The following is an 18,342-nucleotide window of genomic DNA, read 5'->3' as shown; positions in this document are numbered from 1 at the left end:
AGTTTTTATTTTTAATGATCTGAATCAAAGCAATGTCCTGACTGGGTGTAAATCCCTCAATGGTGTATCTTTCAGGTAGCTTGTAATGCAGTGGTTCCATGTTAAAATGCATCTGCTTTCTTAGAATTAGAAACAGAAGAAGGCAATTTGGCCCATCTTGCAAGTACTGGCTCTTTTCTTTAGTGGCTACGATAAGGATTACAATGCTTGTTAGCTTTTTTATTTCAATTTGCATTCAAAAGATTGCGTAGGAAGATTTCCTCTGGTCACGTGCGTGGGGCAGAATTGAAATAAAAACTTTAAATGTAATTGAGTTTAATACTGCAAGTTGAGGACATCCTCACATTTATTGCATTGTGACACACAGCGACCAGAAGAATTATTCATCCTCCAACCCACTGTCCCCCATTGTGCTTTCTTCAACTGTACATTAAACAATTGGGTTTGTCTTATCCTCTTTCAATGATTCTACATGGAGATTACACAGTGCAGGCAAGTTACTGTTTCATAAAGGTGCTATGTTAAAAGATTTACATGTTTAACCTCAGACTACCTGAAGTCCTTTTGTTCAGTAGTGCTATTGACCAATACAATGGTGCTAGTATTGAAATTCAGGGTTCCTGCACTGTCCATCCCATTTTATATTTATGTATAACCGACATTTTGTACTGTTTGTTTTTTTTTGTGAGCTTTTATCTTGTAGCTTTTTTTTTGTAAACTGCCACTTCATGTAAAATAGAGGACGTGTTTATACTGTAATCATCTAGTGACAAACTTGAAAAACAATTTTTTTATTGTAAACTTGTAATACTGTATACAGATTTTTCTACTGCAAAAAAAAGAGGGTTATGAATATAATAATTCTGCCTGAACACTGGACCCTCGCCATCTGTTGATTGACCATCCTGAATTTTTAAGATGAATTTTGTATTAACGATGTGAAGCCTGGACTGCCAAACAATGAAGTACTGTTATCCTACAAGCCCAAGTCAGCCTTTCCTCTGTGTTCTGGTGTCATCATTTGGTATATGGGGTTGGGGGGGAAGGGGTGGAATTCAGCACATAACAACACCTACCTGGGGAATTAGATTTGTACCGAGAAACATTCTCGGCAATAAAAAGGATTATTTTGGGTTACATTCTCTGTCTCCACTGTGATTTCCCCTGGTGCTGAGACAGGTGAAGTTTTTACATGAGATAGCAAGATGGTGTCATCACCAAAAGTGCCTGAAGCTGATTCTTGTTAACAGGCTCCTGTGGGAATGGCTTCTCTTCATATTGCCACTGTATCCAATTCTGTCTTGAGTTTGCACACCAGCAGCCCACCACAACGAGCCCCAGTCACTGCAGCTAAGCTCCCTATGCCTAATCTAGCAACTTTTAATGAGGTAAGATATATACAATTCATCCAGTGCAAACAATGAAGTATTTCTTGATCTGCCAGTTTTCTCCCCTCCTTACTGGAAGTTGCCTCCTTTTATTCCACAAGCTCTGGTTCTCTGGTAGCTCATCCAAATAGCCATTATTTGTCTGTGAACTTTGACAATGATTGTGGCAACACATTCAATCCTGATTATGTCCCTACCCAGTGGATGTGCACTTTCCAGCAGAGGGTCAGCGGATGGTGATCAAGACAGTAACTCTGACTAGTCCAGAGGTGAGGTTATTGCTAGTGCCTTTACTGTGGTTGGGATCAGGTCATGAGAAATGTGAGGCATTTATGGATCCAACGATTTTGTGTAACATGCTTGATTATTTATCAGCTTACCACCTTGTGGGCCCGTGAGGCTCTGTAAAGAGCGCCAGTAAGCAGTGATTGTTTAAGATCCTTTTAAATGTACAGCAGCGCCCAACTCAGTCTGTTAGTTGTTTAGTTGTTAGTGAACCAGCCAGGATGGTTCAGCAACACACATGCTTCAGACCCAGGTGGGACATGGATCAACTCCATAGCTTCTGAGTCCCCAATGTTGAATGAGGAGATGATGGGAAACAGGGCAGAATTTTCTGCTTTCCAGGCGGGCGGGCCCGACCCAATCTCTGGCGGGCAGGGAGACGATCCCCACCGGAGAAGCGGGCCCCGCCGCCAAGCGCTATGCGCTTCTTGTGCGGGCGGGGGGGGGGGGTGGATTCCCCAAAAGCAAGAGTGTGCTCTTTTGCATATGCGCACAGAAGAGCGCACATCTCCCTGAGGCTAAGTGCATCCTCAGGGAGATCACTGAGAGTTTTAAAAACATTAAAAATAGAAAGAAAATAAAATCCTTAACATGTCCTCCTCATGTGTCAATGTCACATGAGATGGGACATGGTGATAAATTACACTAAAACCTTATTAAACTGTTTAAAACTGCCGATGGATGAGGTTTCACATTTTATCTATTCCCTGCTGGGGCTCCTGGCCGACCCGCCAACCTTAAGGTTGAACGGGCAGGTCCTTTAATTGTTTCAATGATCCTGTCAATGGCCTCAATTGGCCATTGACAGTTCGGCAGGCGCAAAACTGATTTTGCTGTGCCCCCCCTTCCTGAAAATTTAAATGGGGCGGGATGACGTCGGGGTTCCCCCCAACATCACCCCGCATCCCGCCCCCTGCTTGCCGACAGCAAAATTCAGCCCATAGTGTTTTGAGGGCAGGTGAGAGGTGGAGGGAAGACATGACCTGCAACTCCAGGGGAAGCCCAAGAATACAATTATACTCAATCCCAATGTTGTACCTATACAAAAACTGACCAAAAGGAGCACAAATATGTTAATGACCCCACCCTCCTGCCCCCATGCCCTGCTCTCTCTCTCCTCAAAGCTGGGACAGAACAGCCATCCTGTTTGTTTTATGGCCTAGGAAACATAGTGAGAAAATCAGGCAGTTCAATATGAAACACAATAATTTAAAGCCAAGTTGCAATATCTGTGGTTATTTGAGGCAATATGTAAACTATTAAAGCAATAAAATATCCAAAAACCTGCAGCAAGGTGGCCATTAAGGATTTATATAGAACCACATCAAAAACATTCCAAACTCAGCACTAAATGTGTCATTAATGATTTATTGCAACATTGAGCGCCAGAATAAAAAAGGGAGAAGAATCATGTGTTAGTAGTCCAAGGTACTGCAAACAGGGAAGTAAATCTCAGCTAACTCCAAAGATTAAGCACCATTACTTAAACCTGAACAGTTTGTAAGTGCGAATAATGAACTGTACCTGAGACTAGAAGGGAACATTCGCAGACGCAGTAACACAGCAGGCACAGATCTAGTTCATTTTCCACATTTCACAGGTCGTAAGTATCTTCACAAGCAATGGATTCAACTTAAGTCTCCCTACTGCTCAAACTCCATTCTGTCAGGATCAAAATATCCAAAAAAGTTATCTAATTTTAAAATAAAAGCACACACTGTTACAGAAGCAATTGACAAGATTCCATTTACATATGAACATACATATGAGCTTGAGGCAGGAGTAGGCCAATAGGCCCCTTGAGCCTGCTCTGCCATTCAGATCATGGCTGATTTAATTGTAACCTCCCATCTGCCCCGGATAACCTTTCACCCCTTTTTTATAATCAATAACCTATCTACCTCTGCCTTTAAAATATTCAAAGACTCTGATTCCACTGCCTTTTGAGGAAGGGAGTTCCAAAGACTCTCTCCCTCTGAGAGAAAAATTTCTCCTCAGCTCTGCTTAAACAGTGACCCCTAGTTCTAGATTCTCCCACAAAAGGAAACATCCTCTCCACATCCACCCTCTCAAGACCCCTCAGGATCTTTCACCCTACTTTACCTCCAATATGAGGTTGGACTGGATTTTATTTGGAATGACATGGCATCACCAGCCGTAATTCAATTTACTGGGGGAAAAAGCATTTCAAGGTTCACAAAGAAGAACTCCAAATTGTATGTGAAACTAAATCAAAATGTCCAAGATTCACTCCAGTCCCATGCTCGTTGCTCACAGAACAACCTCAACCAGACAGAGAGTTCCCTCTCAAGGGACTTTTGGATATAGTGGTGGAAGCGATGCAAGTGGCCAGAGCACCAACCCAAGCAATTTTGCCCTGCCTGGGCCTGTTGATGGCCACTGTGGCCTGGCCCAGACTGACAAGGGATTCCTCTGACTTGTCTGTTCCCTTCCATGCAGAGTGGACAAAAATCAGGTGCTGTGGGCCATCAGCAGCAGCAAAATTCTATTCAACCACAAAGTGTTACCTCATGACTTGGCATATCCCCCACTCTATCATTACCATCAAGTCAGGGGCTCAACCCTGGTTCAGTGAAGATTGCAGGAGGGCATGCAAGGAGCAGCACCAGGCATACCTGGTGAAGCTACAACACAGGACTACTTGCATACCAAACAACAGAAGCATTCCCACAATCAATAGATCAGACTGAGCTCTGCAGTCCTGCCACATCCACTTGTGAATGGTGGTGCACAATTAAACAACTAACTGGAGGAGGAGGCTCCACAAGTATCCCCATCCTCAATGATGGGGGAGCACAACACATCAGTGCAAAAGACAAAGCTGAAGCATTTGCAACCGCCATCAGGCAGAAATGCAGAGTGGATGATCCATCTCGGTCTCTTCCTGAGGTCCCCAGCATCACAGCCAATTCAAATCACTCCATATGACATCAAGAAATGGCTAAAGGCACTGCATACTTCAAAGATTAAGAGCCCTGACAACATTCCAGCAATAATACTAAAGACCTGTGCTCCAGAACTAGCTGTGCTCTCTGGCCAAGCAGTTCCAGTACAGCCACAGAAACTTGCGTCTAACTGGCAATATGAGAAATTGTCCAGGTATGTCCTGTCTACAAAAGGCAGGACAAAACCTACCTGGTCAATTACCACCCCAGCAGTCTATTCTTGATCATTAACAAAGTGATGAAAGGGGTTGTCAACAGTGCTATCAAGCAACACTCAGCAATAACCTGCTCACCGATGCTCAGTTTAGATACCACCAGGACCAATCAGCTCCTGACCTCACTACAGCCTTGGATCAAACATGGACAAAAGAGATAAACTCAAGAGGTGAGGTGAGAGTGACTGCCCTTGACATCAAGATAACATTTGACCGTGTGGCATCAAGGATCCCTAGCAAAACTGAAGTCAATGGGAATCAGGGGGAAAACTCTCCACTAGTTGGGGTCATACCTAGCACAAAGGAAGATGGTTGTAGTTGGAGGCCAATCATCTCAGTCCCAGGACATCACTGCAGAAGTTCCTCAGGGTAGTGTCGAAAGACCAACCATCTTCAGTCATTTTATCATCAGGTGAGAAGTGGGGATGTTCGCTGATGTATCACAATGTTCAGCACCATTCGCATCTCAGATATTGAAACAGTCCCTGTCCATATGCAGCAAGACCTGGATAACATTCAGGCTTGGGTTGATAAGTGGTAATTATCATTTGCGCCACAAAGTGCCAGGCAATGACCATCTCCAACAAGAGAGAATCTAACTATCTCCCATTGACATGCAATGGCATTACCATCGCTGAACCTCCACAATCAACATCCTTGGGGTTACCATCGACCAGAAACTGAACTAGACCAGCCATATAAATACTGTAACTACCAGAGCTGGTCAGAGGCTGGGAATTCGATGGCAAACAACTCACCTCCTGACTCCCCTAAGCCTGTCCACCATCTATAAGGCACAAGACAGGAGTGTGATGGAATACTCCTCACATGCCTGGATAGATGCAGCTCCAGCAACCCTCAAGAAGCTCAATACATCCAGGACAAAGCAGCCTATTTGTTTGGCACCCCATCCATCACCTTAAAATTCATTCCCTCAACCACTATCCTCAGTGACAGCAGTGTGCACCATCTACAAGATGCATGACAGCACCTCACCAAAGCTCTATAGATGGCACCTTCCAAACCCATGACCTCTACAACCTAGACAGAAAAGGGCAGTGGATGAATGGGAACATCAGCACCTGGAAGTTCCCCTCCAAGCCATACACCATCCAGACTGGGAACTATATTGCTGTTCTTTCACTGTCGCTGGGTCAAAATTGTGGAATTCCCTTCCCAACAGCACTGTGGCTGTACCTAGACCTAGGCTCATCACCACCTTCTCAAGGGAAATTAGGGATGGGCAATAAATGCTGACCTAGCCAGCAATAACCACCCCAGCCCATGAACGAATAAATAAAAAAAAGTCAGTCGCTTTGACCACAGGCTGGACAAAGGATTATCACTAATTAGAGGTTTTCTTTCTCTATTTAAAGTAATTAATTATCTAATTTTCATCTTTCTTGTCAGGTGTGCTAAATGTTAATTCCCTTAAGATCATGATTTGTGATATTCCCTTTATTAACAACGAAAACTTAAGACTAAAACTCTGAAAAGGTTGACCCCACAGGATCTACACTAGGTTTAATAGGAACATGTACCAAGCTGGCTAAGAAAACAGGTGCATGATCCGCCATTTGTAGTTTAAGAATTTGGTTTGAGTTAGCACAGAGTTGATCTGAATTCTGTTGCACTGTCACCTGATTATTTCAGCTCAGCTGTCAGTTGAAGCCAGGTTTAGAAAAGCGCCTTAATTTCCCCAGTCTTCTCTTGCTGCCTGAAGATGTCGACTTGTGCTCGGATACAGGTCCAACAGCCAATATCCAACTGGCCACTCTTCATGATATGAGCTTAAACTGAGCAAGCTATTCATCTGCCATGGTATCAAAGAGAAGCCCAATCCTCTCTTTAACCAATGTCCAAACATGTGTATTTACCAGCAGTGAACACTACAATGATCAGGAGCTGAATTTCCCTCCTAACCCAATGGAACTGTGGTCCACTGCCACACCTCTTACTTAGATCAGTCAAGAGGGGTTCAGAGGAAATAAACAAGGAGTGTCCATTATAAACCCGGAAATCAGAATAATCCCTCTATAGACGGTGTGAATCGTCTCACCCATTAATTCTAACTTTGAAGCATACACTGGAAACGGGTTGTAGGGGATTAGTGAGTGCAAATGTGTGAGGGGAGGACCTATTCTGGTGTAACAAGTTGGTCCTTGTTATGGGCCATCTAACCCCAGGAAATAAATGCTCGGACATGCGAATTATTGTCCTCACCCACAACTGTAGCGTGGCCCTCCCATCCTTGAGGATAATGGCCTAGAATTTGGCTTGAGAAGATACTACAAAGTCAAATTGAACCATGCAGAATTGAACTCAACGTTGAGTCAGAATCAATGTTGAGTTCAACAATTTTAGATCATAGCCTCTGTCTCCATTTTATTTTGTGTTTCTTTGCTGATTTCAATTTCTTTCTCTTGTTTTCTTAAAAATGTGTTCTGATATCATTATCCTGACATTCACACCTCTTCTAGACACATCTTCTTTACTTGTCCTATTACCACTACCTTTGGCCTTACACCATTAAACCTTTGTCAATTATCTCTTCTGCCCTCCACCCAATCACAGACCTTCCTTTTTGTTCTTTTTCCCACCCTCCCCACCTTTTACTTCCTCAAAACCTATCACATTTCTCAGCTCTGATCAGCTTGAAACTTTAAGTCTGCTTCTCTCTCCAGATGCTGCCTGACCTGTTGAGTATTTCCAGCATTTTCTGGTTTTCTCTCTTTCCCCAGAGTGTGTGAGCTCTCCTCTCTCATTCCACAGAAGTGTGTGCTTTCTCCTCTGTTGGATCCAGTGCCCTTGGTTTGTTGGGGCTAAAGGATCAGGGCTGCATGTTTGTTTCGGGGTGACTGAGTTAGTACAGAGACAGAGAACATCAGTAGATCGTTGTTAGAATAAACACATGCTGTTTATTTACAAACTAAACTCAGCAGCCACTCTTGTGGGCTCATAACTAAAAACTCTGTCTTCACTCTTCAGTATCTAACTCAAGATTCTCAAACAGAGGTAGCCCGTGCTACTCTGCTATTGGGTATTAAGATCATATGATCTTACATTACAACACTTGTCTTAAAGGTATATTACATATCAGATTACTACATCCCTTATTCTTTACTGAAAAATACATTTCACAATATTTTTAATATATCAAGTTACTTTACGGATCAATTATTTACTAAATCAGTCTCTTTGAGGGTTTCCTTATGCGTGTAGAACGTCTCAGCTCTACAGCTTCTGACGTTTGATTTGGAACCTTCTTTACTGAAGTCATCTGAGCACCTGGTTCTTCAGTAGGTAAACCTGTTTCTTGGACTCTTTCAGGTACAGTCAGCCCTTCAAATACACTTGTACTCAGTTGAGTTCTTTCAACAGGAGATGTTGATTCAGTGTCAGACACGAGTGGAATCATTTTGAATATTTGGTTTCTCTTCTTATGTGATCCACATGTCTCCTTATTACTCAATCTCTGACTTTCACATGGGTAGGAAAGAGGTCCCATTACTGCACTTATTTCACCAAACAACAATGCTGGTCCTTCTCTAAAATTTTTCACAAATAGTTTCTCTCCTGCATTGAATATTCTGTCCTGACTGTGACAGTCATGTTCAATTTTCTGACTTTCCTACCTTCTTTCCACCTTCCCCCCAAATTTGGCATAAGTAGACTCAGTCTCGATCGGAGATGGCACTTCGTCAACGATTCCGCAGGTGTGATACCTGTTGTGAATGAGGGGTGGTTCAATAATGGAAAAGAAATTGTGCTAATTTAGTCGCTATTGAATCTCCAGACAATTTCTTCATACCAGATTTGAGCATCTGAGCTGCTCTCTCAGTGAGTCTATTTGATGAAGGGTGGTTTGGAGATGTTTTCACATGAACAAACCATTGAGGCTTGTAAATAGGCTAAATTCAGCACTAGTAAATACTGTTCCATTGTCTTCAGGTATTCCATTAATTGCGGAACTTTGTCATAGCTTGTCTATTGTCACTGAAGATGTGGGTGACCTCACTTCATACATGTCCATCCATTTTGAATGAGCGTCTATGATAAATAGAAATATTGTTCCCATAAAAGGTCCCACATAGTCGATGTGTACTCATGGTCGTCCTGGCCACTCCCAGGGGTGTAACAGGGCTGTTGCAGGTAACTTTTGTATTTGTTGACACTGCATATAACTTTTCATTAGGTTTTCTATTTCTCCATCCACTCCTGGCCATCACATATAGCTACATGCTATTGCCTTCATTTTGGAAATTCCGGGATGTGCACTGTGAAGTTCAGATAAGAATGGCTTCCGTCCTTTTGGAGGAACAATCACACAAGCTTCCCACAATAAAATATCTTCTTGGCTGGTTATCTAGCATCTTCTCTGGAAATATGGTTTCATTTCATCAGATTCTTGCCTTTGTGACCAACCATGAAGAACTTGATTTCTTACTTTGGGTAAGACTGGATCTCAATTTGTCCAATCCTTAATCTGTCTAGCACATATCGGTGATGAGTCCAGGAAGTTCAATAACAAAACGAATTCCTGAGGAATTGGAACATCCTCATCTTTTCTTGCAAGGGTAAATGACTGAGTGCATATGCATTTGCAATTTGACTTCCGGGTCTACGAATGAAAGTATACTCATACGCTGCCATAATCAGTGGCATAATTTGTACTTCTGTGTCTTCTTTCGATGGGCATTCTTCTTTCTGACACTGACTTTATTCTCGGCCTTCTTTTCGACTTCCATATTGGCTAGACTAATCTCAGATGTGAGCTCGATTTGAGTGAGTTGAGTTTTCATGTAGCTAATTTTTCAGCTCTTCCATCTCTTTTTTGCATTCGTGTACTGCCTCCTGGAAAATCAAGCATTGTTGAGTCTTCTCTGACAACTCATCCTTCATTTTACTTAGAGAAGTGCAGAACTCTTCCTGTTTCTCTTCATACTTTTCCAGAAGTGCATACTTAGACATGAGGGAAACTGGTCATGTGTGAAGGTCTTTCGGCAAGTTTTCACTTTTGTAATCTCTGTAACAAATCAAGGTTGATGTCCTTCGCCCAGTTTCGTCCTAGTATGCTTGGTCCTCTGCCTGCTACCACCATCATGGGTAATTTCACTGTTTGAGCTCCATTGTGTACTGTGACTTTACATACACCCTTTACTTGCATGTCTTCTCCCGTGTAAGTTTTTAATTTGTCATCAGTTTCTTCTAAATTTAGCTTACGTTCTCCATGATTCAGGTGTTTAAAAATATCCTCACCAATTACCATAGTGGCTGCACCAGTATCTACCTCCATTCTGATAGGCTTCTCATTCACTTTAAAGGTTATATAGATAGGATTCTGTTCTTCCTACCTTTAAATTACATTACGAATAGATATCAGAATCTATTACTTCAGGCTTTTCAATGCTGTTAATCTCATTGGGTTTTTGCCTTTGTCTGAAAGTCTGTCTGATTCTATCTTTACAACGTCTCATGAGGCATCCATATCGATGGCTAAAGAAACATTCAATATTTTTTAACTGTGATTCATTACAGGGTTGTCTGCTTCCATCTCTGTTACTGTTATGCCATGTTTTTGCTGCTAGGTTATTCCTCTTAATTTGTCTGCTAGCGGTGGCTGCTTCCCACTTCTGAATAAAGCTCTACACTTTCGCGTTATTTTCGGTTGAGGCTTCTTGCCCAACATGGAGGACGGCACCATTTTGTGCTCCTCGTATGGCTTCTGAGTCTCGTACTGCACCTTCCATTGCCAGAATGATTTCCAATGCCTTCTGAAAATCTAAATTTGTTTCAGCCAGTAATCTTTTCTGAATCGCATTTTTTTTTGTTTATACTGCATACTAAACAATCTCTAAGCATATCATTGATAGATGTACCAAACGCGCAATATTCAGTTAATTGCTTCAGACTTGCCACATAACAAACAATTGTCTCCCCTGCGGCTCTATTCCTTGAGTTAAATTTAAATGGCTGCATTGTCACTGATGGCTTGGGCTGGTAATGATTCTTCATGAGGTTCACTAAGTCATCAAAACTTTTTGACTCTGGGGAACTGGGTGTCAACAAATTTCGAATTAGTCCATATGTCTTACTCCCACACGTGGACAGAAGGATTGAGCACCTCTTCTACCCCACAATGTCGTTTGCCTGGAAAAAGAACGCCAGGCATTCAACATAGTGAGACCAGTGTCTGAGGTTGGATCGAAAGACTCCCCAGATTGCAGCGTTCTCTGAGGGGATTGCTTCGATGATCAAGAAGGAAAATTTCTTTTACTTACAACTACTGTGCGAGGTATGGCCCCGATTTTGGTTCTTCTGATTTCCTTCGTTCTTCCTTGCTTTTTACCTAGCTTTTTCCATAGTTTTTCATGCCTTTACTTCTTGTTACCAGTTTGTTGGATCTAGTGCCCTCGGTTTGTTGGGGCTAAAGGATCTGGGCTGCATCCTTGTTTCAGGGTGACCGAGTTGGTACAGAGACAGAGAACATCAGTAGATCGTTGTTAGAATAAACACATGCTGTTTATTTACAAACTAAACTCAGCAGCTACACTTGTATGCTCACAGCTAAAAACTCTGACTTCACTCTTCAGTATCTAACTCAAGACTCTCATACAGAGGTAGCCCGCACTATTCTGCTATTGGGTATTAAGATCATGTGATCTTACATTACAAATGTGATTACATTTAAGACATTACTTGTCTTAAAGGTATATTACATATCAGATTACTACAATCTTGGTCTTCCCTGGAGTGTGTGGATTCTCCTCTTCCTTCCCCCAGTGTGTATGGGTTCTCCTCTCTCTTCCCTGGAGTGTGTGGATTCTCCTCTTCCTTCCCCCAGAGTGTGTGGGTTCTCCCCTCTCTTCCCCCAGAGTGTGTGGGTTCTCCTCTCTCTTCCCTCCAGAGTGTGTGGGTTCTTCTCTCTCATTCCCTGGAGAGTGTGGGTTCTCCTCTATTTTCCCTCCAGAGTGTGTGGGCTCTCCTCTCTCTTCCCCCCAGAGTGTGTGGACTCTCCTCTCTCTTCCCCTGGAGTATCTAGATTCTCCTTTCTTTCTGCCTGGAGTGTGTGTGGATTTTTCTCTCTCTTCTCAAGGGGTGTGTGTGAGTTGTGCTTTCTGTTCAGTATAAATTAAATATCATGAGTCAGCTCCCAGCTATGAATTATTCAACCACAATCCTTCTGTCTAAATGATTTGCAGTCAAATTACTCTTAAAATCCTAGTTCATTATTGCTCTCGCCAATATCCCCAACACACACGGTGCAACAAAAATTTCGACCCATTCAAATGGACCCCGTGCAGTTCAACCCAAAGCCCCAAAGCTATCGCCCCTGTTCGGCTTTGCCAGTGATCCAGTTAATTCATAAGAAGCATCATAGATATTAAGAAGGCATCGAACCTGTGAGGAACAGAGAAAATTAGATTGTGAGATTCTCAACAGGGCAATATTCCAATCACGTTGCAGAATGATTATTCTGAGAGTGAATTTACTAAAATAACACTAAATGAATTGAGAACCTTAAACTGCAGCCCAATAAAAAGAACCTTATTCATTACATTTCCCACTTTACCTATTAGACGGAGATGATCAAACACTCCTATGGAAAGATGTTTCCTGTCCTGCGGTGATTGAGATGGGAAGGCGTGTCTGCAGAGCCCAGCAGGCTGAGGTTGCACATTGGAGATCTAAGGATAAATTAACATTCTGAAGTTCTACATGATTTTCTTGGGGATTAGGGAGTATTTATACAGAAGGCTCCCTCAGGATGTCAAGTATTTGCTTAGAGTACACAATGAGTACACTGTATATGGGCTGTGGGAAGAGCTGACATAGAATTGTGCTGAAGTGACAACATGGACTGTACTGATAATCTCATGTGCTCACTGTATTCTCATTATTCATTTATGCCTTTACATCCACCCCCTAACTAAACTATTCTTAGAAGTTGACATGTGCTTCACTTCAGTCACTAACTCCAATTGTACATTCAACAGCCTCACAACCATTTGGAAAAATGTTTCCCCTGCTCTTTGTCCTAACATTTTACATTTGATCTTATCTGCTAAATGGTGGGGCAGAGTCTATGACGGTACTGTGGACATGAACTATAGGAGGTGATTAAATGAACTGGTTAGAGCAGACATGGGCCATAGGAGGAAATTAAAGCAGATGAGTTAGAGTATACATGGGCTATGGAAGAAGATTAAATGGTTGTTAGCATACGTATGGGCTTTGGAAGGAGATTGACTGGCTGGGTATAATAGATTATAGTACTTCCCAAAATAGAATAACGATCCCAATCGCAAGACCATCTTATGCCCTCCTGTTAAAACATTTATAAATCAGTTTACAGATTGCTCCTCAGTGAAAGGCCAGTAGATCATTATCCCCATCCGAGAACACAACTGCTGCCTTACCTCTCCCTCAATCGACTTTCAGCCCAAGTGACTCAGCATGAGCCATCGCTGGAGAAGGTGTATAATAGTGTCACACTCTCTAAGATCACAAAACCCATTTGTTAATTAGACAGCCGGTTGTAAAGGTGGAATGGGGACCAAGCAACAGAATGGACATAGAGCAGATGGCTCATCAGGAGAAGAATACTGCCAGAGGTTCAAAGAGGCCAAATTGTGTGCTTCTGTGCAGGTCTACACTGTGATTCTCTGACACACGGTGTGTTCCTGTGCTGGTCTGCACTGTGATTCTCTGACACACGATGTGTTTCTGTGCTGGTCTGCACTGTGATTCTCTGACACATGGTGTGTTTCTGTATTGGTCCCCATTGTGATTCTCTGACACATGATGTGTTTCTGTATTGGTCCGCACTGTGATTCTCTGACACATGGTGTGTTTCTGTGTCAGTCCGCACTGTGATTCTCTGACACATGATGTGTTTCTGTATTGGTCTGCACTGTGATTCTCTGACACAATGTGTATCTGTGCTGGTCTACACTGTGATTCTCTGACACATGGTGTGTTTACGTGCTGGTCTATACTGTGATTCTCTGCCACACGGTGTGTTTCTGTGCTGGTCTATACTGTGATTCTCTGCCACACGGTGTGTTTCTGTGCTGGTCTACACTGTGATTCTCTGACACACGGTGTGTTTTCTGTGCTGATCCGCACTGTGACTCTGACACAACACACCAGGTTCTGTGGGCTTCAAAAATTCACATTCCTGCTCCAGCCATTTACTGATTTCTGATTGACTGAGTCTCCATAACAACTGATCCAACATATTATCCAAAAAGAGACTACAACCTTCATTCACATGCATTGTTCCAGCTCCTCTCTCACCACACTGCCTACAGATAATTATTCACATTATATACGTGGGATGTGGAACATGATGTTATTTTCTTCCTTGCTAGGGTTTTTAATTCAACAGCTAATCACACTGTCAGTTACTACCTGAATCCCTCCTTTCCTCCCCCCTTCTCCTCCCACTTCTCCCTACGCCCAATTTCAGAATCAACCAGCAGGAAATTCTCAACGTGTCAACACTCCTTTTATTCAATCAGACGTCACCACCTCTGCTGTCTAATAACCCAGCACTCCTTCAGGTGGGTGGGTCTCTTCTCCATAAGTAGATTCATCATCATATGATTCCTGTAAAACACAAGATGATGGAAGAGACCTTCTCCTGAAAACCAATCTGCTCCAAAGCAGGGTTCTTTTCCAAGTCCGCTTCACACGCTGCCCATTTCCAGAAGTTCCTTTCTGAATTTTAATATTGATGAACCTCTGATGCTAGGATATAGAGAGTGCCACTTACCAATCATGGATACGCTTTTTGATGCCAGTAGCTTTATCTAAATAATCCCGGGGCAGATTTAGGGTTTCAGAAGCATGTCCAAATTCAGGCACTTTAAGATTCCAGTTTAATTAGTCTGTTCTGTAGGAATGGTAACTGACAAAAGAGAAGTATGTGTGTTATGTCTTGTGGTTCCCAGAAGTCTGAAATAATCATGCTTTTTAACACAGATACTGGAGCTGCCATCTAACACATTTCTCACATCTCTCCGTGTGTGGCGGAATGATAAAATGTTGGTTCGGTACACAGACTGTAGTGCAGGACTACGCGATGTGGTATCCTAGATATAATATAGTTCCTAAATCATTTTGGAATAACATAAGGTGTGTGTGTCTGTCTGTCTGACTATGTGTATATATGCGCTGCTCCAGCCAGGGCCGGGGAGAGGTAGGGGTGCAGACAGTTCCAAACCCTGGGGTCCGGAGGCTGGGGCGCGGTGTTTTAAACGGAGTCCATATCATCCACGTTCAGCAGCTAGAACTTAGGACCTGACAGACTGGCTTTAAAAAAATCGAAACTTTCAGGCTGAGAGCTCCGATTTTTTGAGGTCGGTCTGTCAGCTCAATTTCACCCGTTACTACGCTGCTGGGGAAGTTCGCGGGGGGGGGGGGGGGGGGAGGAGGGGGGAGGTTTGAGGGGTTGTTGGGGAGGGGGTGGGGTGGGGTGTTTGAGGGGTAGTTGGGGAAGGGGTTGTTGGGGTGGGGGTGGGGGGTTTAAGGGGTTGTTGGGGAGGGGGGTGGGGTGTTTGAGGGGTTGTTGTGGAGGGGGTGGGGGTTTGAGGGGTTGTTGGGGAAGGGGTGGTGGGGGTGGGGGGTTTAAGGGGTTGTTGGGGAGGAAGTGGGGGTTTTGAGGTCTTGTTGGAAAGGAGGTGGGGGCTTTGAGGGGTTGGTGGGGAGGGGGTGGGGGGATTTGAGGGGTTGTTTGGGAGGGGCTGGGGAGGTTTGAGGGGTTGTTGGGGAGGAAGTAGGGGTTTTTAGGTCTTGTTGGAAAGGAGGTGGGGGCTTTGAGGGGTTGGTGGGCTGGGGTGAGGGTTTTGAGGGGCGGTTGGAGAGGAGGCGGGGCTTTGAGGGGTGGGTGGGGGGGTTGAGAGGTTGTTGGAGAGGGGCTGGGGCGTTTTGAGGGGTTGTTGGGGAGGGGTGAGGGTTTTGAAGGCTGTTGTGGAGGGTGCAGGGGGGGTTTGAGGGGTTCTTGGGGAGGTGTGGGGGGTTGTTGGGGTGTTTAATGGGTTGTGGGGAGGGGGTGAGTGGTTTAAGGGGTTGTTGGGGAGGGGGGTGGTGGTTTGAGGGTTGTTGGGGAGGGCGTGTGGGTTTGAGGGGTTGTTGGGGAGGGTGTGTGGGTTTGAGGGGTTGTTGGGGAGGGGGTGGGGGGGTTGTAGGGTAGGGGGTGGGTGTTTAAGGAGTTGGGGGGGGGTTGTTGAGGAGGGGGTGCAGGGCTTAAAGGGTTGTTGGGGAGGGGGAGGGGTTTTGAGGGGTTATTGTGGAGGGGTGGGGGTGTTTGAGGGGTTGTTGTGCAGTGGGTGGGAGACTTGAGGGGTTGTTGTGGAGCGGGTGGGGGGTTTGAGGGGTTGTTGTGGAGGGGGGGCTGGTGTTTGAGGGGTTGTTTTGGCGGGGGTGGGGTGTTTGAGGGGTTATTGGGGAGGGGTGGCGGGTTTAAGGGGTTGTTGAGGTGAGGGTGGGGGGTAAGGGCCTGTCTAAACTGAGTCCCTGCAGCTCCCGCCAGGGAAAAGGTGATTCAATGACTTTCACGGGGCATCGGCGGAGTTTTTTTAAAAAACTCAAACAACAGATCGCAAAGTTTAAAGAGGATTCGGGTCAGGTATGGGGATGAGATGGAGATGTAGGGTGGGGATGCTTTAAAGCGGGATTTTGGCTGGTGTTTGGGATTGAAGGGGAATCAGGCTGAGGTGGCCGAACGAAGTTCTTTCACCACAAACCCTGTAAAGCTGGCTGAACTTGTGCAGCTTTCACATAGAGTTTGAGCTGAAAAGTTGACCAGCATCCGGAGCTCGGAATTTATCCAGATCACTCACTAGGAAACCTGTTGGTCCAGCTTTTTAGTTCTGAAGAAGGGTCATACAGACTCGAAACCTTAACTCTGTTTCTCTCTCCACAGGTGCTCTTAGGCCTGCTGAGTTTTTCCAGCGTTTTCTGGTTTTATTTGGTCCAAATTTTGCTGCTTTTCCTGGGCGGGATGATCTTCATTCATTCCCTCTGTCGCTATTTGGTAAACTTGTGCCTTTCTCCTTTCATAGTTTTTTTCTCCATCACCCTCAGCAGGATCATGGTAAGAGATGTTAAAACTTTCCTGTTGTGTCAGAGTGAACCGATCTCCGTGTTTTCAAATATTTCACGAGTGAGAGCACTGTGACCGAGTCCGACTGGGGCTGGACGGCCCCATGTCTCTCCCTCCCTCAGGTTTTATGGCCATACCAGAGGTTGCCCCTGTGTAAAAAAAAAAGTGCATTTCTATTAGTGCCATTCACAATCTCAATATGTCCCTAAGTACTCGACAGCCAATTAAGTTCTTTTAGAATATAGTTACTGTTGTTGTAAATGTAGGAAATAGATTGGAGGTTTCACATTGACAAATTTGAGACCAAAGATTGGGAGGATCTGGGTGCAGAGGGGGGTTCTGGGGAGAGGGGAGTTTGTGGGGGAAGTTGGGGGATTCTGAATGGAATCCACTCCATTAATTTTCTGACTGGATTTTCAATCTGTAAGATTGGTGTTGATTTTAATCCTCACTGCCTCCAATATTGAAGCTACTTGTTTCCAGGAGTAACACATGCAGGCGGATTGGAGCATTGATGGCAACAATCAGAATTGGAGGGAATTCTCTCGTAACCACTAGGGGCTTTGTGACTTGTGACAGAGGCAGCTGGCGCAGGGACCATGTCGAGTGTATTTTACCAGCAGTATTACGTGGGGCACAAAGGCCAATTTGGTCATGAGTTACTGGAACTTAAGTTCAGGCCGGATGGTAAGAGTTGGCCGGGATGTCCGGACTTGCGGTGTGGCTGTGAATCCAGAGCCTGGGGAGGTTAAGAGGTGGGGGAGAGAATGTCTCTGAGTCAATGTGCAGCAGCAGCAACAGCAGTAACCCTCTGTACAGCTCCCTGACTGTAAAAGAACACAGACCTTGCAACTCCCTGCTGTCAGCTTTCTCATAAACAGACATTTCAGGGTCTTTGAAGCTCAAGGTTCCCAGGATCTAAAGCAGCATCAATATCCCCAAACACCCTGCTGCATTTGAAAAGTGAACATTAATTCCTTGTCTGTGATGGCTGAGGATGTGAAACACAAAGTAGTGTTTATATTCCCTGCTTGCAGCTTTCCATGGCATTTACAGCACAAACATTTGGCCCAACTCATCTTTGTTAGTATTTATGTTCCACACAAGCCTCCTCCCACCTTCTTGAAGACACAATCAGGATAACCTTCAGCTTCTCTCTTCCTTATGTTTGTCAAGTTCCTTGAATGTATCTATACTAGAATCATAGAATCATGGTTACAGCACAGAAGGAGGCCATTCAGCACATTGTTCCTGTGTCAGTTCTCTGCAACTTCAATTCAGCTAGTCCCACTCCTTCACCTTTTCCCTGTAGCCCTGTAAAATCTTTTCTCTTCAGATAATTATCCAGTTCTGTTTTGAAAAGCACAATTGAATCTGTC

This window comes from Carcharodon carcharias, chromosome 14 (assembly GCF_017639515.1).
Source record: "Carcharodon carcharias isolate sCarCar2 chromosome 14, sCarCar2.pri, whole genome shotgun sequence".
NCBI classification, from domain to species: domain Eukaryota; kingdom Metazoa; phylum Chordata; class Chondrichthyes; order Lamniformes; family Lamnidae; genus Carcharodon; species Carcharodon carcharias.
This window is presented reverse-complemented; position numbering follows the sequence as displayed.